We start from the raw sequence: 24,945 nt of genomic DNA, 5'->3' as shown, positions 1-24,945 counted from the left end.
AACCCTTATAAAAGTAATCATACAACTCAAACAAACCATACATAAATTATAATAGCTAAGGGGTAAGATATAGATAAATATAGATAGATATAGATATAGATATAGATATAGATATAGATATAGATATAGATATAGATATAGATAGATATAGATATAGATATAGATATAGATATAGATATAGATATAGATATAGATATAGATATAGATATAGATATAGATATAGATATAGATATAGATATAGATATATAGATATAGATATAGATATAGATATAGATATAGATATAGATATAGATATAGATATAGATAGATATAGATATAGATATAGATATAGATATAGATATAGACAGATACAGATACAGATACAGATACAGATATAGATATCTGAACATATCAGGTTAAACTTGAAGATGCATACATAGACAGAGTGAACCTTGTAACATAATTGCCTTGAGGAACTGAAATTTCAAGAAAGTAGTTGAGGGGAAAAAAACGCAAAAAGAGTACTTGACAAAGCAATTTAAGGAAACAACCTTTTCAGCAAAATGGTACAGAAAAAGCTGACTACATAAATTGAAGCTAATGAAGAGAAGCACAAAGCACAGGAGAATGTTAAATGCAAGATGCTGAAAGAGGCAGAGAAGGAGAAGAAGGAAAGACCAAGGCAAAAATCATTTTGGCTGTATAAATATTTCAAAGTAAGCACGAAACAGATTTGGTTCCCATTAATTAAAGTTGGTGGATTACTTGAGCACAAAATACACTTCTTTTTAAGAAAAAGTTTGGAATGAAATCCAGGAAGTGATCACCTTGGCATCCTTAGCAAACTGCTGGTGACGTCAAAGCTCTGCCCCTGGAATCTCTTCATGGGAGGGATTCCCCAGCTCCTTCAAAGGGAGATCTTCATGTAAAAATAAACATTGTTATTTTTACAAAAAAGGATGCCGCAGCAGCGCTGCAAGCAAAGGGAGGTCCTTTCACATAAAAATAAACATGTTTATTTTTACGTGAAAGGACTGCCCTTTGCTTGCAGCGCCGCTGCAGCATCCTTTCACACTGGGGCTTTGATGTTACGGTGGAGACCACTTCGGCGGTGTCTTTAACGTGCCAAGAAACTTGCCACCATCTTACTTTCCCAATGAAGAAACGCTCCCCACACATACCATGCACACCCATCCTCCTTCCGACATCAAAGGGGAGGGAGGCAGTGGCAGGCTGAGGGGGATTTCCCCACCCCCATTCCCCCATCCTCCCCACGATGGGATTCCGGGAGCAGGGCTTTGACGTCACAGAGACGTCACTTCCTGGCCAGCCAAGGCGACCAAAAGCCGAACATGACCCCGAACTTTGCCCAAAGTTTCAAAAAATTTCTGGTTTGTGTTCGGCATACCGAAAACCGCAAAATTCGGTACGGACCCAAATTGTGCGAGTTTGGTTCACCCATCACTAATAAACATATATCCATCCTAAGATAAAATACAAAAAATAGTATAAGGGCAGACTAGATGAATCATGAGGTCTTTTTCTGCCATCAGTCTTCTATGTTTCTATGTTTTTATTATTTTTATTTTTATTAGATTTGTATGCCGTCTCTCTCCGTAGACTCGGGGTGGCTCACAACAGTAATAATATGATATATAACAAATCTAATCATTAAAATCACTAAAAAAACCTTATTAAAAAGAAACATACATACAAACATACCATGCATAAACTGTATAGGCCCGGGCAAAATATCTCTGTTCCCCCATGCCTGGCGGCAAAGGTGGCCCAATGCCATGAAAGGCTTTATAGGTCATGACCAACACTTTGAATTATGACCGGAAACTGATCGGCAGCCAATGCACACTGCAGAGTGTTGGTGTAACATGGGCATACCTAGGTAAGCCCATGATTGCTCTCGCAGCTGCATTTTGCACGATCTGAAGTTTCCGAACACTCTTCAAAGGTAGCCCCATGTAGAGAGCATTACAGTAGTCGAACCTCGAGGAGATGAGGGCATGAGTGACTGTGAGCAGTGACTCCCGGTCCAAGTAGGGCTGCAACTGGTGCACCAGGCTGACCTGGGCAAACGCCCCCCTCACCACAGCTGAAAGATCGTTTTCTAATGTTTGCTGTGGATCAAGGAGGACGCCCAAGTTGCAAACCCTCTCTGAGAGGGTCAGTAATCCCCCCCCCCAGGGTGATGGACAGACAGATGGGATTGTCCTTGGGAGGCAAAACCCACAGCCACTCCGTCTTATCAGGGTTGAGTTTGAGTCTGTTGACACCCATCTAGACCCAAACAGCCAACAGCACATCACTTCCACTGCTTCGTTGACTGGACAGGTGGGTAAAATGAGGACCCGGATTGTGGGGGCAATATGCCTTATTTATTCATTCATTCATTCATTCATTCATTCATTCATTCATTCATTTGTATGTCGCCCCTCTCCATAGACTCTCCTTATATCCTAACATGTAAAATTGGTGGCAGGCAATTATTTTCAGGGAATAATCAATAGATAAAGGGTTTAGAAAGTATATAGCAGTGTTTCCCAACCTTGGCAACTTGAAGATATCTGGACTTCAACTCCCAGAATTCCCCAGCCAGCATTCGCTGGCTAGGAAATTCTGGGAGTTGAAGTCCAAATATCTTCAAGTTGCCAAGGTTGGGAAACACTGGTATATAGTATAAACTTCTATACTTGGCATTCAACTGTTCTGTCAAAATTTCCAGCTCTCCCCCTCCCTCTCCCTGCTCCCCAAATTTTATTCTCCTTCTTTCCCTCACCTTCTCTAACTTTCAAGTTCTTTGGGAAGAATGAACACATAAATGGGAGCTTCCTCCAACACTATCAGTGAAAACAGACTATGACAGCTATTTCAACTTTCTATCTTTATATATTTGCTAAGGAAAAAAATGGGAAAGTAGCAGAAAAACAGTAGAGAGCTACAGAAGGAAGATGAAATAGTCTTGACTTTCTAAAATTCCATTTATAAGGAGGAGTGATTGCATAGTAAAAGGAAAAGTCAATAAAATATTCTTAGATTCAACTTTTCACATGCAAACTGGGACAATCTAATTGAAACCACTGTACTATTAAATCCAGCATTTAAAAATAAATTTTACTTTACTTGAAGTCAAGTCCATGTCCAAGAAATTTTATAGCTGGCAGCATTTAACAGTATAACAGTGTTTGAAGACAACTCTACTTCTATATATTTATTTAAAGGAAGCTTTTACTGCATTGCTCCCCCACCCTTATTCTCTTGTACTGTTTTACCTTTCCCAGTTTTTCAGATTCAGTGAGGGTTGATGAATTGTAAGAAGGGATGGGATAATCAGATCTGGGGATAAATATTGCTTAATTGCAAAACACAATAGAATTAAATAGCTTTCTTAACATTATCTCACGTATGGGAAATTGAATATTGCATCACAGTGATTGATATAGCTAGTGGCAGTTTTTAATTTCTGGAATTTACTCAGACTTTGTGGAAGTAATACCTTTCAAAGGGCAAATTATAGCAAAATATTCCAACGGTCTGCCCAAATATCCACTATTTCTTTGTTGAGATGCATGTGGGAACTATCAATCAATTCCTTATAGTACTAAGGAAAAGAAAACTGGCAATAGATTTTTACCAGACAAACCAGACTTAAAATTAATTCCCATGAGAGTTAAAAAATCATTGGACAGAAAGAATTTTTAATTTTTTAAAAAAATAATACTGAAAATTTTTCAAAACAAATATTGTGAAAATGTTGACATATTCTTTAAAAACACTAATAATACTATGGTAAAATGCCATAGTAATCAATAAATATGAAAAGTAGGAGCCAATACATTACATGCAAAAATAAGCCATCACAAATAAGGGACTCAGCTTCAGACATCCATGATATAAGATTGTAAACCCACCTCTGTCGTCAGGCATGGGGGAATTGAGATATTCCCTTCCCCCTAGGCTGATAAAATTTATGCATGGTATGTCTGTATGGATGGTTGGTTTCTTAAATTGGGGGTTTTTTTACATTACATTTAGTATTAGATTTGTTCATATTGTCTTTTTGCTGTTGCTAGCCGCCCTGAGTCTACGGAGAGGGGCGGCATACAAATCAAATCAAATCAAATCGAGTCGAGTCGAATCGAATCGAATCAAATCAAATCAAATCAAATCAAATCAAATCAAATCACAAACAAACAAGATTCTATATCTTGTTAATATAATTAACCTGTTTTTGTTTTTTAACCGACAGATGCAGACCCTTTGATAAAGAGCAAAAATATTCTATATATCTTATAAAGAGCAAAAATATAGAATATGTTTATTTTATATTATAGAATATGATGTTCTACTGCTCCATTAAAATGTAACAACATAGTGTGGTATATGAGGTTCAAAATATTGTCTGTAGTGCTGAATTTATTTGATTTAAAAAGGTCACCTGGTTGATGCCATTTTTATATACAAAATATAAATCTCACAACTTTTATGATTATGAATGTTTTATGTAGAAATGATTTTTAAAAAAAATGATTTCTGTTCAAATAGGGTGATTAACAATTCAAAACTGAGTTATTTATGCTCTCTACATGGGGCTACCTTTGAAAAGTGTTCGGAAACTTCAGATCGTGCAGAATGCAGCTGTGAGAGCAATCATGGGCTTTCCCAAAAATGTCCATGTAACACCAACACTCTGCAGTCTGCATTGGTTGCCGATCAATTTCCGGTCACAATTCAAAGTGTTGGTCATCACCTATAAAGACCTTCATGGCACCGGACCAGGGTATCTACGAGACCGCCTTCTGCCGCACGAATTCCAGCGACCGGTTAGGTCCCACAGAGTGGGCCTTCTCCGGGTCCTGTCAACAAAACAATGTTGTTTGGCGGGCCCCAGGGGAAGAGCCTTCTCTGTGTCTGCCCCAGCCCTCTGGAACCAACTCCCCCCGGAGATTAGAATTGCCCCCCCTCCTCGCCTTTCGTAAACTCCTTAAAACCCACCTCTGCCGTCAGGCATGGGGGAACTGAGATATTTTCCCCCCCTAGGCCTTTACAATTTATGCATGGTATGTTTGTTTGTATGTATGTTTGGTTTTTACAAATAAGGGGTTTTTAATTGTTTTAGTATTAGTTTTAGTATTGGATTTACATGATGTTTTGTACTATTGTTGTTAGCCGCCCCGAGTCTACGGAGAGGGGCAGCATACAAATCCAATAAATAATAATAATAATGATAATGATAATAATAATAATAATAATAATAATAATAATAATAATAATAATAATGTTTGAGCTCAATTTTCCTAAAATGGTAACACTCAAAGACCCTTAAAACACTGAATAATCAAACAAAACATCACTCCAATATTTTACGGTATTAATGACAAAACTAATCCTTTAAGGTTTCAATGCAATTGCTTCTTTTACCTCACAATTTCTCTTTCTTTTTGCAGAAGGCTAGGTGTGATACTAAAATGACAGAGTCTAATAATAAAAAGTCTGAGTTAGATATCTGGCCCATTTCACTGCACAGTTCTTCTTCCAATTACATATCCTTGAAATAAATATAATAAACTGTGAAAGAAAGTTATTTAAATGGCTGGTCAAAGTGCATTTAGCCTGGTCATTGTTTCATTAGTACTGAGATCTGTCAACAAATCTATGAGAAAGGACTGTTTGCTTTGGTCAATATAACAAAAGAATTGTGTCTTTAAAAGCTGGATGGCGATGGAGAAGGAGGGATCTGTAAGATGCTGATCAATGACATTTATTACAAACTCTGAATGACTGTAATTCATTTGAAGTTTCAGATGAAATGAAAGTGCAGAATTCAATGTGTATATAATTCTTTTTCCCTACACTGCAAATGGCCCTGACAGATGGAAAATCATTTGTAAAACCCTTGCTTAATAATTGCAATTACTCGCATATTATTTTGTTTGCAAGTACCTCCTTGCTGCAGTTTCTTGTAATTTTGCCTTATGATTATCAACAAATCCCACACAGCAGCATCTAATAGGACTCAGCATGGACAATTTTCCATGCAGATTAAATCTCAGCCCATATTCTCCTAATCCTTTGATTGCTCTCAGGGGAAATATTCCTTTATCTGCTGTCTCCCACTACTTTGACTATTGCCGGAGATAATAACCATCGGAGTGACTAGGAATATAAGTCTTACACCTGGCCTAGTTAAAAAGGATTCACGCACTGAGCCCAGATTGCCAATTTCAAGGCCATCTGCAGTGACTGACACCCCCCCCTTTATGTTACTGCTTCCACTAGCAATAAAATCAAAATATTGCTGTAACAACATCAACCACCAACCCCTCACCCCACCCCCATGAAAGTTGCTGCCAGGAGAGACTGAAATTCCATCTTCCTTGCCCTGATAATTTCCAGACATCAGGGCATCTTGGAAGTTTTTTTTTTCTTGGCTGTCATACTATGTAACACATTTAAGATGCATTATGCAATTAATTGCTTAGTCTGTCGGCTTCTGCTCATACAGTTCCTCAATCCTGGTGTTGCTACAACCTTCCGTTCCTGAACCATTTCTTCACTGTTAGTAAATATTAAGTCAGTGTAGCTAATTCTTTACTTTCCCCCTTTACCATTTTGGAAGATGAATTTGTTTGCAAAAACTTGTAGATCTCCCATTTGATGTTGTTTCCCTGTCCTCCATTAGCATAGTGGTGAATTTCCTGGACATCTTAGCCATTTGATTTTTGAAGATTTCTTTTCTATCATCTGCTTGGTTGGGTGACCCATAGGGCCTTATTACTTCTCTTTCCCTTCATATTAAGAATAATAATGTCATATTTGCCCTTCCTCACCCTCGATACCAGGATTTCAAGTTTTTCTTATTTGTGCCCCAGACTCTGAACATAAATGTACAGTCATCTGAAACATTAGCATTGCTGTTTTAAGGTTTGGCTGCTGCTACTGCATTTCCTTCTATTTTCTTAAGCACCCCTTTCTTCTTACCACTTATGTTCTTATTGTAAAGTGTATACTGCCTTCAAGCCAATTCTGGATATGGGTCTCCCTCTCTCTCCACATCTCATCACTGAATAAGTTGAGTGAGCTGAGGATGATGTCTTCCAAATTTATTTATTTGTTTGTTTGTTTGTTTGTTTGTTTGTTTGTTTGTTTGTTTGTTTGTTTGTTTGTTTGTTTGTTTGTTTGTTTGTTTGTTTGTTTGTTTGTTTGTTTGTTTATTTATTTATTTATTTATTTATTTATTTATTTATTTATTTATTTATTTATTTATTTATTTATTTATTTATTTATTTATTTATTTATTTATTTATTTATTTATTTATTTATTTATTTATTTATTTATTTATTTATTTATTTATTTATTTATTTATTTATTTATTGGATTTCTATGCCACCCCTCTCTGTGAACTCGGGGCGGCTAACAACATTGGTAAAAACAGCATGTGACAATCCAATACTGAAACAGCTAAAAACCCTTGTTATAAAACCAAATATACATACAAACATACCATGCATAAATTGTAGAAGCCCAGGGGGGAAGAATATCTCAGTTTCCCCATGCCTGACGACAGAGGTGGGTTTTAAGGAGCTTACGAAAGGCAAGGAGGGTGGGGGCTATTCTATTGTCGAAGAGACGGAGTAACGACATGGACACAAGAGCTGGATTTAAAACTGGGTCATTTTTATTAACATAAATTAGCATAATTTAATTTAAATAAATTAGCATAACCACATAACTAACTATGACCCAAACAATGGACCTGCAGGGTCAAACAAATACTTCCGGGGCGGAAATGACGTAGCAATAAACATTCCTGGGCAACATATGGGCGTATCTCGATGCTAGTCCAGGTGAGGGACCACTCCCTCACCTGAGACCCTGCCATGCACTTGCATGAGGGGGGTCCCGCCGGCTAACCCCTACCCGGGGACTTCAAGGTGCGGGACCCAAAGACAGGTTCCCCCCAACTGCTCAGGTCGCTTCCACCACAAGCTTGGAGAGAACCTGTCAATCATCCCCAAAGATGCCCAAGGGAGAACGCGCAGTTGCTAAACCACCACCCAGTTTTCCGCCCCTAACCTGCCTACCCAAATGACCAAAGGTAAGCCAATCAGCCTAAAAGGTGCAAGCACCCCCTAACCGCACATCCATCTCCCCAGTGTGGAATAGGCGAAAAAACGGCCCGGCCTAAGGGGCAAAGCCACAAAAAATTCCCATTCGCCCCCCCCTAGGGGCGACCCATAATAGCACACTGCAAAATAGGGAGGGCGGGTGGGTGTCTGCTCAGGCTGCGAGTCCGGGCGAACAGGCTTGGCCCAGGGCCTGCAAGCCCTTAAATAGTGCCAGCAAGCCCCGCCCAGACCACGCAGCATGCCAGGCCATGTAGGCCTGACTCTCGGCCAAAATCTCGTCTCGCGAGATTTCGGCCGAAAACAAAATGGCGGCCGTCATGGGGAGTCCGGTGTCTCCCCCGACCCTCCGACAAACGCTGCCGGCGGTAAGTCGCTGGCGCTATTGTCGAAGAGACGGAGTAACGACACGGACACAAGAGCTGGATTTAAAACTGGGTCATTTTTATTAACATAAATTAGCATAATTTAATTTAAATAAATTAGCATAACCACATAACTATGACCCAAACAATGGACCTGCAGGGTCAAACAAATACTTCCGGGGCGGAAATGACGTAGCAATAAACATTCCTGGGCAACATATGGGCGTATCTCAATGCTAGTCCAGGTGAGGGACCACTCCCTCACCTGAGACCCTGCCATGTACTTGCATGAGGGGGGTCCCACCGGCTAACCCCTACCCGGGGACTTCAAGGTGCGGGACCCAAAGACAGGTTCCCCCCAACTGCTCAGGTCGCTTCCACCACAAGCTTGGAGAGAACCTGTCAATCATCCCCAAAGATGCCCAAGGGAGAACGCGCAGTTGCTAAACCACCACCCAGTTTTCCGCCCCTAACCTGCCCCAATCGGGGGTCAGATCTCTATCTTGGCCCCCCGACTCCCCCCTCTAACTGCGCCAGCTCACGCAGAGACCACTGCAGGTCCTGTAAGAAAAATGGTGTTCCTCTGTCGCCCAGGTCGCCCTCCCCGGACCACCTGGGCGCAGCAATGGGATGCCGCCCTCCCAGCACTGCCTGGGCGCAGCAATGGGATGCCGCCCTCCCAGGACCACCTGGGCGCAGCAATGGGATGCCGCCCTCCCAGCAATAGCGGTAGAAACGCCCGTCCCACCGCACACCCCGTCTCCCCCACCAGACAACAAGGACCCAGCCGCCACGACGGCAGGGTCCCCACCCCCGATGGTACCTTGTTGCTGAGTGGTCTCGGAGCGCTCATGACCCAAAGCAACACCATCGGTCGCGTCCTGGCAGGGTTGAATAGAAGGGGACCAAAGGGGAACCTGGCCTAAGATCTTACCCCGGACCCTCAACAGGCCGTTCGTACCCTAAAACAGGCCGTTGACCGCCAGCGGTCGACTTCCCCAAATCCTCCGTATCGAGAACGCTGTTACCGCACTAGTGGCAGCGCCTCTCGAGAACGAGCATTCCCTAATGGCGGGATCCATACTTGGCCTGGCCAAACCCTACATACTAGCACCCACCTAATTGAGGTAATGAGATGGAAGGCACAAAATGACCTGACGGCCTGCGATAAGGCCCTGGCCCAACCTTCCAGCACCGTCACAATGCGGAAGTCACCGTAAATCAATAACCCCACCCCCGCCTTAAACAAAAGGCGAAGCCGGCCAACCTGGACCTAATAGTCCTAACTGAAAGGCCACGCTGCCTAAGCTGGACACAAATATGGCCAGGTACACAACTGGGGCAGGCCAGCTATAGGGGTAACCCGTATACTGCCTGCAATCCCCAAACTCTTCACCTGCCTGCTGCTAAGCCCCCCAGAGTGCCAGACACTCCCGAGAGTGCCGTAGCCCAGCAAGCCTCTACTCTCCACTGCCCAGGAGCCCACCCAGGCTCCAAAGGTGGACAGGAAAAAACCTCTGGTGACACACGTGCCTACGGGGCCAGGGTCCGAAACCGGGACAACTGACCACGGGACAAGGCGTCAGCAACCCCATTATCTAACCCGGGGACGTGCCTAGCCAAAAACAATGTGTTCAGGGACAAGGACCTGTGCACAAAATGGCAGACAAGCCGCATGACCCTGTCACTCTTAGAGGACAGGGCGTTCACAACGTGGACAACCACTAGGCTGTCACACCAAAATGCACAGTCTTGCCCCTAAACTGCTCACCCCAAAGCTCTAGGGCCACTATCAAGGGGAAGAGCTCCCAAAAAGGTCAAATCCTTAACCAATGAAGAGGCCCTCCATTCTGGAGGCCACGCAGACCAGCACCACTGGTCACCTAACACAACCCCAAAGCCACAGGTCCCTGCAGCATCAGAACACAACTGCAATTCAGCTTCCAAAAGAAGCTCTTGCCTCCAAAAAGACAACCCATTAAAACTTTCTAAGAACTCCCGCCACACACAGAGGTCAGCCCTGACCCCTGCACATAAGCGGGTACGATGATGGGGCAAACGGAGCCCCTTCATCGCAGCATATAACCTCCTAGAAAAAACCCTGCCCGGCACCACGACCCGGCGGGCAAAATTAAGTATCCCAGCTAGTTCCTGGAGCTGCCGAAGAGTGACCTTCCTGCAGCCCAGAACTGTACCAAGGTTATCCCTAATTTTAGTCAACTTGTCCAGGGGCAATCTAGAAGATTGCACCTCTGAGTCCAATTCAATACCAAGGAAGGTAATCTTGGTGGCGGGGCCCTTGGTCCCCTCAGAGGCCAAAGGCACCCCCAAGAGAGCGCAAAGGGCTTCGAAGTCCCACATTAGAGCAAAGCATTGCTCTGAACGCACAGGCCCCATCATCAAGAATCCATCAAGGTAGTGAACGACCGAGCCCAGACCACTGCGCCTCCTGAGCACCCACTCCAAGAAGGTGCTAAAGCTCTCCAAAAGAGAGCATGAGACAGAGCAACCCATGGGTAAAGCCCTGTCCACATAAAAACCACCCTTGAAATGGAAGCCCAACAGCACGAAGCCGTCTGGGTGTATGGGGAGGAGCCAGGATGCGGACTTAATGTCGCATTTATCCATAAGGGCTCCAACCCCACACTCCCTTACCATGGCCACGGCCGCATCAAAGGATGCGTGCCGGACTGAACAAAGTTCGTCAGGAACGAAATCATTCACTGACTCCCCTTTAGGAAAAGACAAGTGGTGAATCAACCTAAATTCACCACTCGCCTTCCAGGGGACCACCCCTAATGGGGACACCCCAAGATTCGGGAAGGGCGGCTCCGGGAAGGGCCCAAGGACCCTCCCCTCGGCCACCTCCTTCGCTATTCTGGACCGAACAATGCCTTCATGTCCTACAACCGACCTGAAGGCTTGCCCAAACCCCCATGTAAGGGATCCTGAATCCCTTTGAGAAACCTAGCAAGAGAGCAGCCGCTCTCGAGCGAGGGTGGTAGTCCCTCAACCAACCCTCGAGTGTTTTTAAATTAATTGGGCCGGGCCCATTTTCCCCCAGTAGGTGGGTTTCGTTCCCTGGACCCTCTCCCCTCTTAACCGTCCCCTTTTAGGGGCAGGGGCACACCGAAGCGGCATGGGAACCCCGCCTTCCCGCACGCATGGCTGTACATACAAAAGGGGCGAAAAACAAGCCCCTTTGCAGCAAACCCATGACATGCAGCGAACGGGTCCCACACTGTGGTGGCCCCCATACCTAACACCCCTGGCCCCGATGGGTAAGCCGTCAAAAGGGGCGGAGGCACTATGGCCTGCGTTGGTGGGGTCCAAACCCCCCGCCCCCGACACACCAGGCCCTAGCAAAAAAGCTGCCCCAGGGGCCTGTGCCCCCGCAATAGGAGCTGGCGGGGGGCCAAACCTGGTTACAGGTGCCCCCCCAAAAAACCCCCAAGAAACTGGGACCGGGTGGCACCAACCGCATTCCCCCCCAGCAGGACCCACCGGGAGGCCCCTTCCTGGCTAGCCCTGGCCGAGGGCCTCATCACCCTCCTAGGCACAGCTACCGTGGGGCTACCAAAATATTTAAATAATTAATGTTTGACTATAACTTTACTGAAGTTTGACTATGACTTTACTGAAAGAGTAGTAGATCCTTGGAACAAACTTCCAGCAGACTTGGTAGATAAATCCACAGTAACAGAATTTAAACATGCCTGGGATAAACATATATCCATCCTAAGATAAAATACAGCAAATAGTATAAGGGCAGATTAGGGGGACCAAGAGTTCTTTTCCTGCCGTCAGACTTCTATGTTTCTATATAAATATATTAAATAATTTTAACCATAATTATCAGTCTCATTATTATTATTATTATTTGTTTTGTTTTACACCATGGTTCTTATTTTACACATTTGAATGAAACCGGGGCCGCCCAGGCCCCAAAAGAGGGCAGCAAATGGCCTCTGCCCAAACAGGCAGCGCAGCAGCAGGAAGCTGCCGCCAAGGGCCTAACTGCCCTCTGCCCAAGGGCCATGAACGGGGAGGCCGCACACGCGAGCCCTCCGCCCGAGCCCCCACGTCCCCGAGGGGGCTACCAGAATGACCCCCCCAGACGAAATAGAGGGGGCAACAGCCGAAAACGGCACAAGGCCCAGCCTCCCCGCCGGACCCGAAGCCCCCAGACCGTTCCACGAGCCTCCGATGAGGCTCCCAAAATGGCGGCCGCAACACGTGGCCGCCTGGTACCAAGCAGTGAGGGGGGGGGCTCACGCTGGACTCCAGCCCAAAGCCTCCCGAGAGCACCGAGTGGAAGAGGGGCAGACCGCAGGCCTCGGACGGGCTGAATAGGGTAGTCACCAGCTGCCCGCACCGAGTTGCAGCCTCCCCAAGCCTCCGACGAGGCTTCCAAAGAGACGGCCGACCACGCGGCCGCCGAAAGAGGCTCGAAGAGCAGACATCCATGTCTGCTCAGGCTGCGAGTCCAGGCGAACAGGCTTGGCCCAGGGCCTGCAAGCCCTTAAATAGGGCCAGCAAGCCCCGCCCGGACCACGCAGCATGCCAGGCCATGTAGGCCTGACTCTCGGCCGAAATCTCGTCTCGCGAGATTTTGGCCGAAAACAAAATGGCAGCCGTCATGGGGAGTCCGGTGTCTCCCCCGACCCTCTGACAAACGCTGCCGGTGGTAAGTCGCTGGCGCTAATATCTTATTCTAATACTTTCTTCCCAGTCCTGGGAGGTGCAGACATTAATCATCAGATGTTGTCTCTACATAAAGATTCAGAATTTAATTTAATTTAATTTAATTTATTAGATTTGTATGCCGCCCTCTCCATGGACTTGGAGCCGCTCACAACAATATAACAAATCTAATATTAAAAGCATCTAAAACCCAACATTAAAACCATACAACACAATCATTCCATGTGTTAACTATATATACCTGGGGTATCTTAGTTCCCCCATGCCTGGCGACATAGGTGGGTCTTTAGCAACTTATGAAAGGCAAGGAAGGTGGGGGCAGTTCTAATATCTGGGGGGAGTTGATTCCAAAGGGCCGGGACCACCACAGAGAAGGCTCTCCCCCTGGGGGCCTGACAGCTGACATTGTTTAGTCGACGGGACCCGGACGAGGCTAACTCTGTGGGACCTAATCGGTTGCTGGGATTCGTGTGGCAGAAGATGGTTCTGGAGTGGAACTTCAAGGAATCTAATATTTTCTCAGAAGCACCATCTTTTAAATCATGGGTGTGAAACTCGCAATGCTATGTTGCTGTCACGGGATGTTTTGCAAAGGTTTTTTTTCCATTTGCTGAGTTGGGATGGGCATGCCTTGTGCATGATGCTTCTTTCCCATGGACCATCAGTTTGACACCTCTGCAGAGTCTAGGAATGTGTAATGTATCTTAATATATAATGTATCTTAATGATAATCAGCACTTTGATTATCTGGAAACCTATTGGTAAACATTGAGGCAGCCTTACACTGTTGAACCTGCCTCCTCCTGTTAGCAGTCAGGTTGCTAACTATTGAATCAATTGGCTCATCTTCAAGGACAGTCCCAGGTATTTCAATAGTCTAACCATGAAGTGAGCAAGACATGTTATTATTGCAAGGACAGCTCAATCCAGGAAGGACTGTGAGTAATGTACCAACCAGAGCTATAAAAATCCCCCCTGCCCATGGTTTCCATCTGTCAATATATATATATAGGATACCAATATATAATTTAACATCATCAGTTTAAAAATTATTATTTCACCCATACTGGTGTATTACTTTTCTCCCAGTTAAGTTCAGTTAGTTAGGTTAAGTTAAGTTAAGTTAAGTTAGTTAAGTTAAGTTAGTTAAGTTAAGTTAAGTCCTGCAGAATTTCATACTGGAACGACCAAAAAATAATGACCATTTTTCACTATGGATGCCAGCTGGTATTGCCTATTCAGGTGGGAAATATACCAGTGTAAAACATTGTTCTTCCACTCTGGGCTCAGATGCTGCAGAAGCATATCAAGGCCACCTCTCAGCAGTTGGTTCAGCTTCTCCACCTGGGTCTCAACACAAAAAACTGCAGGGCATCCAATGCTATTTCCATTCCATGTTCACATCTGTATTTTCACTGAAAAGAGTTTAGATATAAATCCATTACCTTAAGGAACCTCTGTACCTGAAGCTCCGTCATCTTCCAAATCTTCTCCAAATTGGGTCCTATTGATTATGAGTTCATCTTTTCAGGAGGGAGAGTACCACTGCCTCTTTTAAGACAGTTGGTACTGTTTAATTTGTATATGAGAAAAATAATGAAAAAAGTTTCTCCCTAATAGTTTGCAGAATATAAGTTTTGTGGTACAGTCTCTTTTAGTTTAGCAAGATTTCTGGCTATCATGAGGAACAGTAAAGGAAATTTCTTTTAAAAGTCTTATGGGGGGGAGGGTTATTTCCTTTTGGAGCCTGACATGCCCAAAGTAGATGGGCATGGGTCCAACCAAAGGAGCCTAAGGCAATGCTCCTGACAAACAGCACCCATCTACTTTTCGATCTCTGCAAACACAAAAGAACCATAGCTGATCTTGCACATGAGCCCAAGTTATCTTGTCAGATTCTGCCCAAGTTGTGTCTAATGCAAGCAAATGTGACCAATTTAAGTGCAAAGAACCTCGCACAAATGTCACTGTGGCCTTTGGGTAGAGGAAGGGCAGAAAATAGATAAAACATGCCTTGCAGGTTATAGAAAGAACACCTGGATGTTCCGTAAAAATTACTCTATTAATCATTTGCATTTCCAATTAAGAGGTTCTGGACAGAGCCTGAAAAAGTGTTCCTGAGAAATCAGTTTAAATCATGAGCTGCATCTTGCAGAGGGAAAAGGCTCCAAGAAAATTTTTGGAATGTTCTGAGAGGAAGAAATTCTTTGCTACAGAATCAGTGCTTGTAAATCAAAGCAGTGTTTTGTAAGAGTTAGAACACATGAAATGCATATCTGCGCTGATAACAATTGTATGTGACTGATATCTACATACCTACCTACCTACACACACACACACATAGAGAGAGAGAGATTATGATGATGATGATATGATATGATGATGATGATGATGTTCATCCACCGTGTTCGAAGAGGACCTTTATTCATTCATTCATTCATTCATTCATTCATTTATTTATTTATTTATTTATTTATCGGATTTGTATGCCTCCCCTCTCCATAGACTCGGGGTGGCTAACAACATTAATAAGACAATATAATCAAATCTAATATTTAAATTAATTTAAAAACCCTAATTTAAGAAACCAATCATACATACAGACATACCATGCATAAATTTTATAAGCCTAGGGGTGAGGGAAAGTCTCAATTCCCCCATGCCTGACAACAGAGGTGGGTTTTAAGGAGCTTGCGAAAGGCAAGGAGGGTGGGGGCAACTCTGATATCTGGGGGGAGTTGGTTCCAAAGGGTCAGGGCCGCCACAGAGAAGGCTCTTCCCCTGGGTCCCGCCAAACGATAGTAGAAGGACAACTCTGTGAGACCTAACTGGTCGCTGGGATTCGCTGACATCTAACAGGTTGTGGTCTGTCCACAATGTGTCTGCAGGTGGCTGATGCCTATACAGGCATGAAATGTTCTGCCACATGTTGGGCAGACATGTGTGGGCACCATTGTCGCAGCATTTGCAGCTCTAGTTTTGCAGACTGCTTGCTTCTCTTCTGCTGTGATTGTTCTTCTGTCCTCAGGCATCAATATTATGGATCTTGAAGGAGTTTTCAACCTGTCTTCGTATCGCTCCCTTTGCCCCCCATGCAATCACTTTCCTTTAGACCGCTCACCATAGAGAAGCTGTTTAGGGATGCGATGGTCTGGCATCTTAGCACCATGGCCTGCCCAGCATGCCTGGGCTTTCATTCAGTTCTGGAGACCTCACCTACAAAAAGATATTGATAAAATTGAATGGGTCCAAAGACGGGCTATAAAAATGGTGGAAGGTCTTAAGCATAAAACGTATCAGGAAAGACTTAATGAACTCAATCTGTATAGTCTGGAGGACAGAAGAAAAGGGGGACATGATCAAAACATTTAAATATGTTAAAGAGTTAAATAAGGTTCAAGAGGGAAGTGTTTTCAATAGGAAAGTTAACAAAAGGACAAGGGGGGCACAATCTGAGGTTAGTTGGGGGAAAGATCAGAAATAATGTGAGGAAATATTATTTTACTATAAATATTATAGATAGGACTGCCTTCTGCCATATGAATCTCAGCGACCGGTTAGGTCCCACAGAGTTGACCTTCTCCAGGTCCGTCAATCAGGCAATATCACTTGCTGAGGTCAAGGGGAAGAGCCTTCTCTTTGGGGGCCCTGGTCCTCTGGAATCAGCTCCCCCCCAGAGATTAGCACTGCCCCCACTCTCCTTGCCTTCCTTAAGAGTCTTAAGACTTTATGTAGCCAGGCTTGGGGCAATTAGATCTTAGGCCCCCTGGCTGATGAATGTTATGTATGGCTGAGATCTGAATGTGTACGATTGATTTTTAAAATATCAGGGATTTTAGGCTAGTTATTTAGTTAATTAATTAATTGTATCTGCCATTGTATTTTATTGTTTTTTTATTATATGTTGTAAGACGCCCCAAGTCTTCAGAGAGGGCCAGCACAGAAATACAATTAAACAAGCAAACATACATGCATACATACATTTTCATCCCAAAATTTATCTGGTGCCTTTGCTTTCTTGATTGAATGTTTGATACTATGTTTACAAAAAGAAACAAAAATAAATAAATAAATGTATTTATGGTGCTTTTTCATATTTGTACACAATTAGTAACAATAATAAACAAGAAAAAACCAACTTTTATATTGGAAGACAGAAGAAAATCATTTTTTATTGTCCATTGTGGGCTTTTGGTAAATGTAAACAATAATAATTTTAGAAAGCATTACTAATAACTATGACTGATTACAGATAACTGCAGACCATAAATATAGATGAGGAAAAGCAATTAGAAACAGATAGTTGAGTATGCTAGTCTATAATCATATTGAAAATCATTTAAAAAGTAATAAATTGCAACTTTACTACATAATGATAAATACTCCCATGAAAAGCATAAATGTATAAATAAATAACAACACGTTTATTTTAATCTCCATTAGTAGATTTAAGAAAGTCAGGAAAGAAGGAGGAAATAATTGTATGTACAAATGATTCTACGGGATGAAATGAGACATGTTTACTGGTAACACATTTTAATGTTTGAATATTAAATCAAGGCAGTTTCTTTGCCCTCCCATCTACTTAATCTTCCTTTTGTAATCTTTGATGGAAAGATATTAAATCATGAAATGTTGTAGTTTTATTTTGATGATCTTTGAATTAGCGAATGAAATTATAATTTTAATTATAATAAATTATAATGAAAACTACAGGGGCTTAGGAATGTCAGTGCAGGACATTGGTTCCCCTATTATTATTATTTTAAACCAAATACCTAATTTTTAATTTTGGTACCATGTTATGGGAATTGTCTGAAAATATTTGCCATGTTAAGCATGGCTAATTAATCAACAGTCATTTAATTAAAGATAAACTGGTAATGTTAATCTATATTTAGCTAAATCTTTTAGGTGCTTACTGCCATTTTAGCTTATTTCTGTCATCTGGACTCTTGAGCAAAGAACTAGACTATTGTCCCAAAGGTTGAAGAATTTCTCAGATGAAAAGCGAAATGTCTTCAAAGAAAAAAACAGAAAGTCCAGTTGCCTCTTAAAAAGCACTTTGGGGCAACCCTGACCTGGAAGATTGAGAATTTCCATCAACAAACTGGACTATTACTATTCACAATTCTTTTCTTGTATCTGTTTGTTGAATGGACTGCCCAATTCCCAGAGAGTCATGTTTATCATTTTAATCAGAGAGATAACTTTTCAATAGAAAGAAAGATGTCTTTGGATATATTGTCTTTGGATATATCTGGGACTTTACTAAGCCATTCCTTATTGGCATTCTACTATTTGTGGATTTCATCCATTCTGTTATCCAGGTCATTTTATTTTATGCATTTATTTTCAAGATTTATAAGGCTGCCTATCTCAGACAATGAATATGTCAAAGGGTTAAATAAGGTTCAGGAGGGAAGTGTTTTTAATAGGACAGTGAACACAAGAACAAGGGGACACAATCTGAAGTTGTTGTTGTTGTTGTTGTTGTTATTATTATTATTATTATTATTATTAATTAGATTTGTATGCCGCCCCTCTTCGTAGACTCGGGGCGGCTCACAACAGTGATAAAAACAATACATAGGGACAAATCTAATAATTAGAACCTAAAATAACAATAGTACATTTAAAAAGTCTAAAAAGCAAGGAACCCCAATATAAAAAACATACATACAGTCATATCATGCACAAAAACTACATACAGTTAGTTGGGGGAAAGATCAAAAGCAACATGAGAAAATATTATTTTACTGAAAGAGTAGTAGATCCTTGGAACAAACTTCCAGCTGACGTGGTTGGATTTCCACAGTAATTGAATTTAAACATGCCTGGGATAAACATATATCCATCCTAAGATAAAATACAAAAAATAGCATAAGGGCAGACTAGATAGATCATGAGGTCTTTTTCTGCCGTCAGTCTTCTATGTTTCTATGTTCTATGTTTCTATTCTCCATGGCATCCAGAATTAAAACAAGCAATAAATTAAAAAGGACCCCACCATATACAAAATACAATATACAGTGGTACCTCGGTTTTTGAACGCTTCTCAGTTCGAACAAATCGGTATTCGACCAGGAAATTCAAGAAACTTTTGCCCTGAAATCCGAACAAATATTTGGAACTCGAACACTCAAGAGAGCTGAAGACAGAAGCCAGCAAACTACAGAGAGAGAGAGAGAGAGAGAGACAGGGACAGAAGCGGGCGATCGAGAGAACTGAAGCCAGAAGCCGGCAAACTACAGAGAGAGAGAGAGAGATGGGGACAGAAGCAGGCAAGCTAGAGGGAGAGACAACTAAGGAGGGGAATTTATCTTAAATTGTTTCAGTTCTCAACCAAATCGGTTCTCAACCACACTTCCAGAACGAATTGTGGTCGAGAACCGAGGTACCACTGTAAATGAAAAATATAAAATGGGGATCAGCACATAACAAAACAACACAAAGGGGATTTTCATTTAATTGATCCCTAATGTTTGGTGGAATATATGTTTCTTGAAGTTGGGAGGAGTACTGCATATATGGTATGTTCCAGAGGATAGAATAAGCACAGAAAAGGCACATTCCTAGGCCCCATGAGATCATGAGATCTAAAAGGAGGAACCTGAAGCAGGCCCTCTCCAGGAGCATGTGTAATGGACAGGTGTTCTTGTGTGAAGGTAGTCCCTCAAATAACTTTGTATTATGTCATATCAGCCCCAGTTGGAGTTTCTATAACTTCTGCAGGACTCTCACACCCAATCTCTCCCTCCTCCTCACTGTCCGACTCCTTTGACAGCCACACAGGCCAACCATGCCCAGATGGACCCGGTACATCTGGCTCGAAGTCTGTTGCCATAAGACCTGGCTGTTATCCAACCACAACAATATTGGTCTTTAAAGGTAAGTACCAGCACCTTGATTTATGCCCAGAATTCTATTAGGAGCTAGGTTTCACAATAGTAGTGTTTTACGTATAATGTTATAATGTAATCTAACACAAAAATATAGTTCAATATTAGGAAATACAAATCCACCTCTTTCTTTTGAATCTTGCAAAGTTTTGAATCCTACTACCATCTCCCCCCACCCCACTACATACATTTTTGGGGTGCTTTTTGTCAATCTTACATGGTTTTCTCTGAAACTGTATGAAGTACCATTTAAAATAGTGTTACCATTAAGTAATTTTTACAGTTGCAGTGATCTTAAAGTTTCCTCATTTTCTAGGACAGTTTCATTTATTTTCATAATGTATTACAGTTATTCTGAAAAATATCTTTGCTGTACCCTGTCAGATAATTTCCCAATAAATTAGACCTGATCTGTGATGTACAAAGCTCTAAACAAAGTCTGTTTGATCTGGAATAGCATGTCCAGAACACCAGTCAGAAAATTGAACAAGTGGAACAGTATATTTTATAGATACCCAATAATCCCTATCTGAGTCCTCAAGGCCTTGTTCAATGTTGTCCAAGGCAAAACCTTTATATAGATTCTTTAGAAGTATTTGAACTTGATTATTTGTCTGAGGACATTTCATTTCCCAACTAGGTGACATTATCAGTATTTTGAGCAATATATATATTGGAACAGAATTTTTCACCTAAAAACCACTTCTCGTCTGGTTACAAGCTAGTGTGACCTTGTTTCCTCTATATTTAAATTAGGGAGATAATGTAGCATTTCCACCTTGATCAGATTACTGTTATGGTACATTTACCTAAGAGGCTATGAAGGCAGAAGATGTTTTTAACTGAACTTAATGGAAATGGAGGAACAGTGAATGGGAATATATAATGAACCCACTCAGAAAATAATACTGCTGAATTTTATTGACACTACTAGATGGTTAGATGTTACTACAATGTATGGTTTTGTTTCTAAGAATAAAGCAGCCACTGCCTACTTACAAAAAAAAGCAATGCTGAAGGAAAAGACAGCAGATGAAGAAGATGCCAATACTATTTAGAAATAAGATGGACCTTTAGTTTGCAGCTCCCTCTCTGCAGAATAATAGAGTTAGAATGAATATTAGAGGTCTTCCAACCTCCTGGTCAATTTGCACCAAAAGATGTTGAAAGAAAATGCAGAGTGTCTTCTTTGGGCAGCCTCTGTGTTCTTCCTGAAAGCATTTAACAAGCCCAAAGCCAGTGGTTCTGCTACAAAAAAAAAAGTGTCTAGGAAAAAATATAAGGAGATAAGATCTGGAATTAATTCTATGTGATCTGGATTTCTGTTTCCTCCTCCTTGTGTGTCCAATCACACTTGGCCAATAAAAAAATCTATTCTATTCTATTCTATTCTATTCTGTTTCCTCCTCCTTGTGTGTCCAATCACACTTGGCCAATAAAAATTCTATTCTATTCTATTCTATTCTTTCTGAATGGTTATAATATTCTCTAGAACAGAGGTCTCCATAGCTGGCTGGAGAATTCTGGGAGTTGAAATTCACAAGTGTTAAAGTTGCCAAATTTGGGGAGACCTGCTCTAGAGAATAAAATGAATAATGCTTGAAACCTAATGTTTTGCCAGAAACCTTGATTTTGTTTGGTAGTCTGCAGGAAGGAGGGTTGAGACTGTTATGGAACATTTTGGGATGTTCACTTAGGCTGTGAGTATAGCAAGGAACACTTTAGATTGTTGCCTTTGAGTAAGTGATTATTTTGTGAATGCCTAATCATAAAGACACCTTTATGACAATGCTCAAAATGTGCTTTCAAAATTCTAAGTGAGATGTTTCTGTCATTTCACTGTTCTATAACTGCTCATTTCTAAGATGTGAGTGAATTCTATGACCTGCTTGTTTTGAGTCCATTGATATGGATATTGTTTTTAGGTTCTTGGAAAAGCCTTAGTCAAGTCACATGATTGTCAAGCCACTCCCACCTGGCTGCATGGCCGGCAAACCACTCCTACTGGGTCACGTGAACCAACAAGCCACATCCATGCCCATAATAAGCCATGCCCATAGTGTGGTAGTAAAAAGTTTGGTAGCCCTTCACTGATTGTAAACATTCAGTTCCCCTCTCTCCCAATTTTCTCTCATCCCCTCCAATCCTGTAAAAAGTCTTTTTGTTGCTTTTTAATTTTACACTCTCCTTTGTGCTGTTCAAGTTCTGTTAATGCAGTGATTTTCAACCTTTTTTGAGTCGCGGCACATTTTTTACATTTACGAAACCCTGGGGCTCATTGAGCGGGGCTAAAAAAAGTTTGGACAAAAAAATTCTCTCTCTTCCTCCCTTTCGCTCTATTTCTCTCTCCCTCTTTCTCTCCCTTCCTTCCTCTTTCTTTCTCTCTCCATCCCTCTTTCTTTCTCTTCCTTCCTTCCTTCCTCTCTTTTTTGCTCTTTCTCTCTCCCTCCCTACCTCACTCTATGTCTTTCTCTCTCTCTCCTTCCCTCCATCTCTTTCTCTCTCTCTCTTTCTTTCTCTCTCTTTCTCTCTCTCTTGCTTTCTTTCTCTTGTTCTCTTTCTCTTGCTTTCTTTCTCTCTCTCTTGTTCTCTTTCTCTCTCTTGCTTTCTTTTTTTTCTCTCTCTCTCTTGCTTTCTCTCTCTTTCTGAGCTTCGCGGCACACCTGACCATGTCTCACGGCACACTAGTGTGCCACGGCACACTGGTTGAAAAACACTGTGTTAATGCTTATTTTTTGATTCTACTGAACACACCAAACTTAGCTCCAGTTCCTATTTCCTGCATTTAATCTCACAAACAAGGATATTAATGGAGGGGTAGGATGAGAAGCAAATTTTAAAGATGTCTGCACTTTCACAGCCATAGCCCAGTGATGGGCTCCTACGGGTACGGTAAGGAACGCAGCACTGGTAGAAAAATTTGGAGCTCCATACCAGAGCACCCAATTTGCACTGAAAGATGTTGAAACAAAATGCATAAGCCATGACCACAGTGTGGTAGTAAAAATTTTGGTAGCCCATCACTGCATAGCCCCATCCTTTTCTATGGGCTGCAGAAGACAACACAATGTCTTTACTACACTTATATGATTATGCAGTAATATTTACTGAGCTCAGATGGTATGTCTAATTAAATTAGGAATAAAATGAAGCAAGATAAAGTACAAGTAAAAATTAAAAAGGAGCCATAAGGTACATTTTAAAACTGTCAAAGATTAAATACTTTAATCATTGCATTGTAAAACTACTCTGCAATAGTCTAACAGGAAAACATATTAAGTTATAAAATAGAGTAACATGAAATGTCCATAAAAAGTAGAGTTGCCAAATTAAATCCCTTTTTTAAATCAGGTTGGACAATAATTCCTCTTTCACTATCTGTTTCCAATAAATAAAGGCTCTAAAATAGAACTTGCAGCTTTAAGAATGACTTCGTTGTTACAGTTGTTACAGAAATGAGGTATAGAATTTCCCTGGTCTACCAGTGAACTTACTCAAAAGTGGGATTAAATAGAGGTGACACATTTCATCATAAAATCAACAGTACAACAACATATGACCTACAGTTTCAGCTATCCCCCAAAGGGAGGTAAGTAAACCTCTCCGGAAAGAAGGTATGTTAGTATCTACAGTTTATCAGCTGTAGGAAGAAAAAACATCTACCCAACCATCAGAGCAGGGAGGCAGGGAATGTTGCGGGTCCCATCCTCAAGGTAGATACACCTTGAGGAAGGGCCTTTTCCATGGTAGCTCCCTCTCTGTGGAACATCTACATGAAACCGCTGGGGGAGATCATCCAAGGGCATGGGGTGAGGTATCATCAGTATGCTGATGATACCCAGTTGTACATCTCCGCCCCTTGTCTAGTCATCGAAGCAGTGGAAGTGATGTGCCAGTGCCTGGAGGCTGCTGGGGTCTGGATGGATGTCAACAGGCTCAAACTCAACCCTGACAAGGCAGAGTGGCTATAGGTTTTGCCTCCCAGGGACAATTCCATCTGTCCATCCATTACCCTGGGGGGGATTATTAACCCCCTCAGAGGGGGTCTGTAACTTGGGAGTCCTCCTCGATCGACAGCTAACATTAGAGCACCATCTTTCGGCTGTGGCAAGGAGGGCGTTTGCCTAGGTTTGCTGGTGCACCAATTGTGGCCATATTTGGACAGGGAGTCACTGCTCTCGGTCACTCATGCCCGCATCATCTCGAGGTTTGACTACTGTAATGATCTCTACATGGGGATTTTATAAAATAAAATAAATTTCTGCACAAACTTAGATTTGCATGCATTCCTCTTTTTTATAAAAATTTTTTGAGGAAAATTAGGCTGCAGGTTTTTTACTATCAGAATTTTAGCTGGCAGCCCTTTCCTATTCCACCCGATCACCTTTCCAACTTTGCTTTGTAGCCACCATCCCTTGTCTGCCAAACTATTAGGGAGGGAGGGGAGCTACTTTTAAGTACAGGTTTAGCATCTCTGGAATGCTGTTCTTGTAAAACAGAGCTATCTCTATCTAGTAGCTGTCCTGGAGCAGTGATATTTCTGAAACAAGGCTACTTCCACACCCAAGGGGGGCCAAACTTCAGCTCATATCTGCTCCTTTGAATGTATTCACACAAAACACATTCGCAAAACTGTTAAGTTTGATATTCGCTTGCCGCTGTCACTCCAGCCATCTGTCCCAAATCATTTTGTACCCAATCCCAACACTTGTTAAGGAGAAAGATGGATGTTTTTTCCCCCACTGGCTAGTTATATTTGGTGAGGGGGGGGGAGACATCTCTTCCCAGCCTAAGGTTGTCCTGAAAGTTCAATATAAAATGAATACAATGATTTGTTAAGCCCATAGTAGCCTACA

This window comes from Erythrolamprus reginae, chromosome 1, assembly GCF_031021105.1.
Source record: "Erythrolamprus reginae isolate rEryReg1 chromosome 1, rEryReg1.hap1, whole genome shotgun sequence".
Lineage (NCBI taxonomy): Eukaryota > Metazoa > Chordata > Lepidosauria > Squamata > Dipsadidae > Erythrolamprus > Erythrolamprus reginae.
This window is presented reverse-complemented; position numbering follows the sequence as displayed.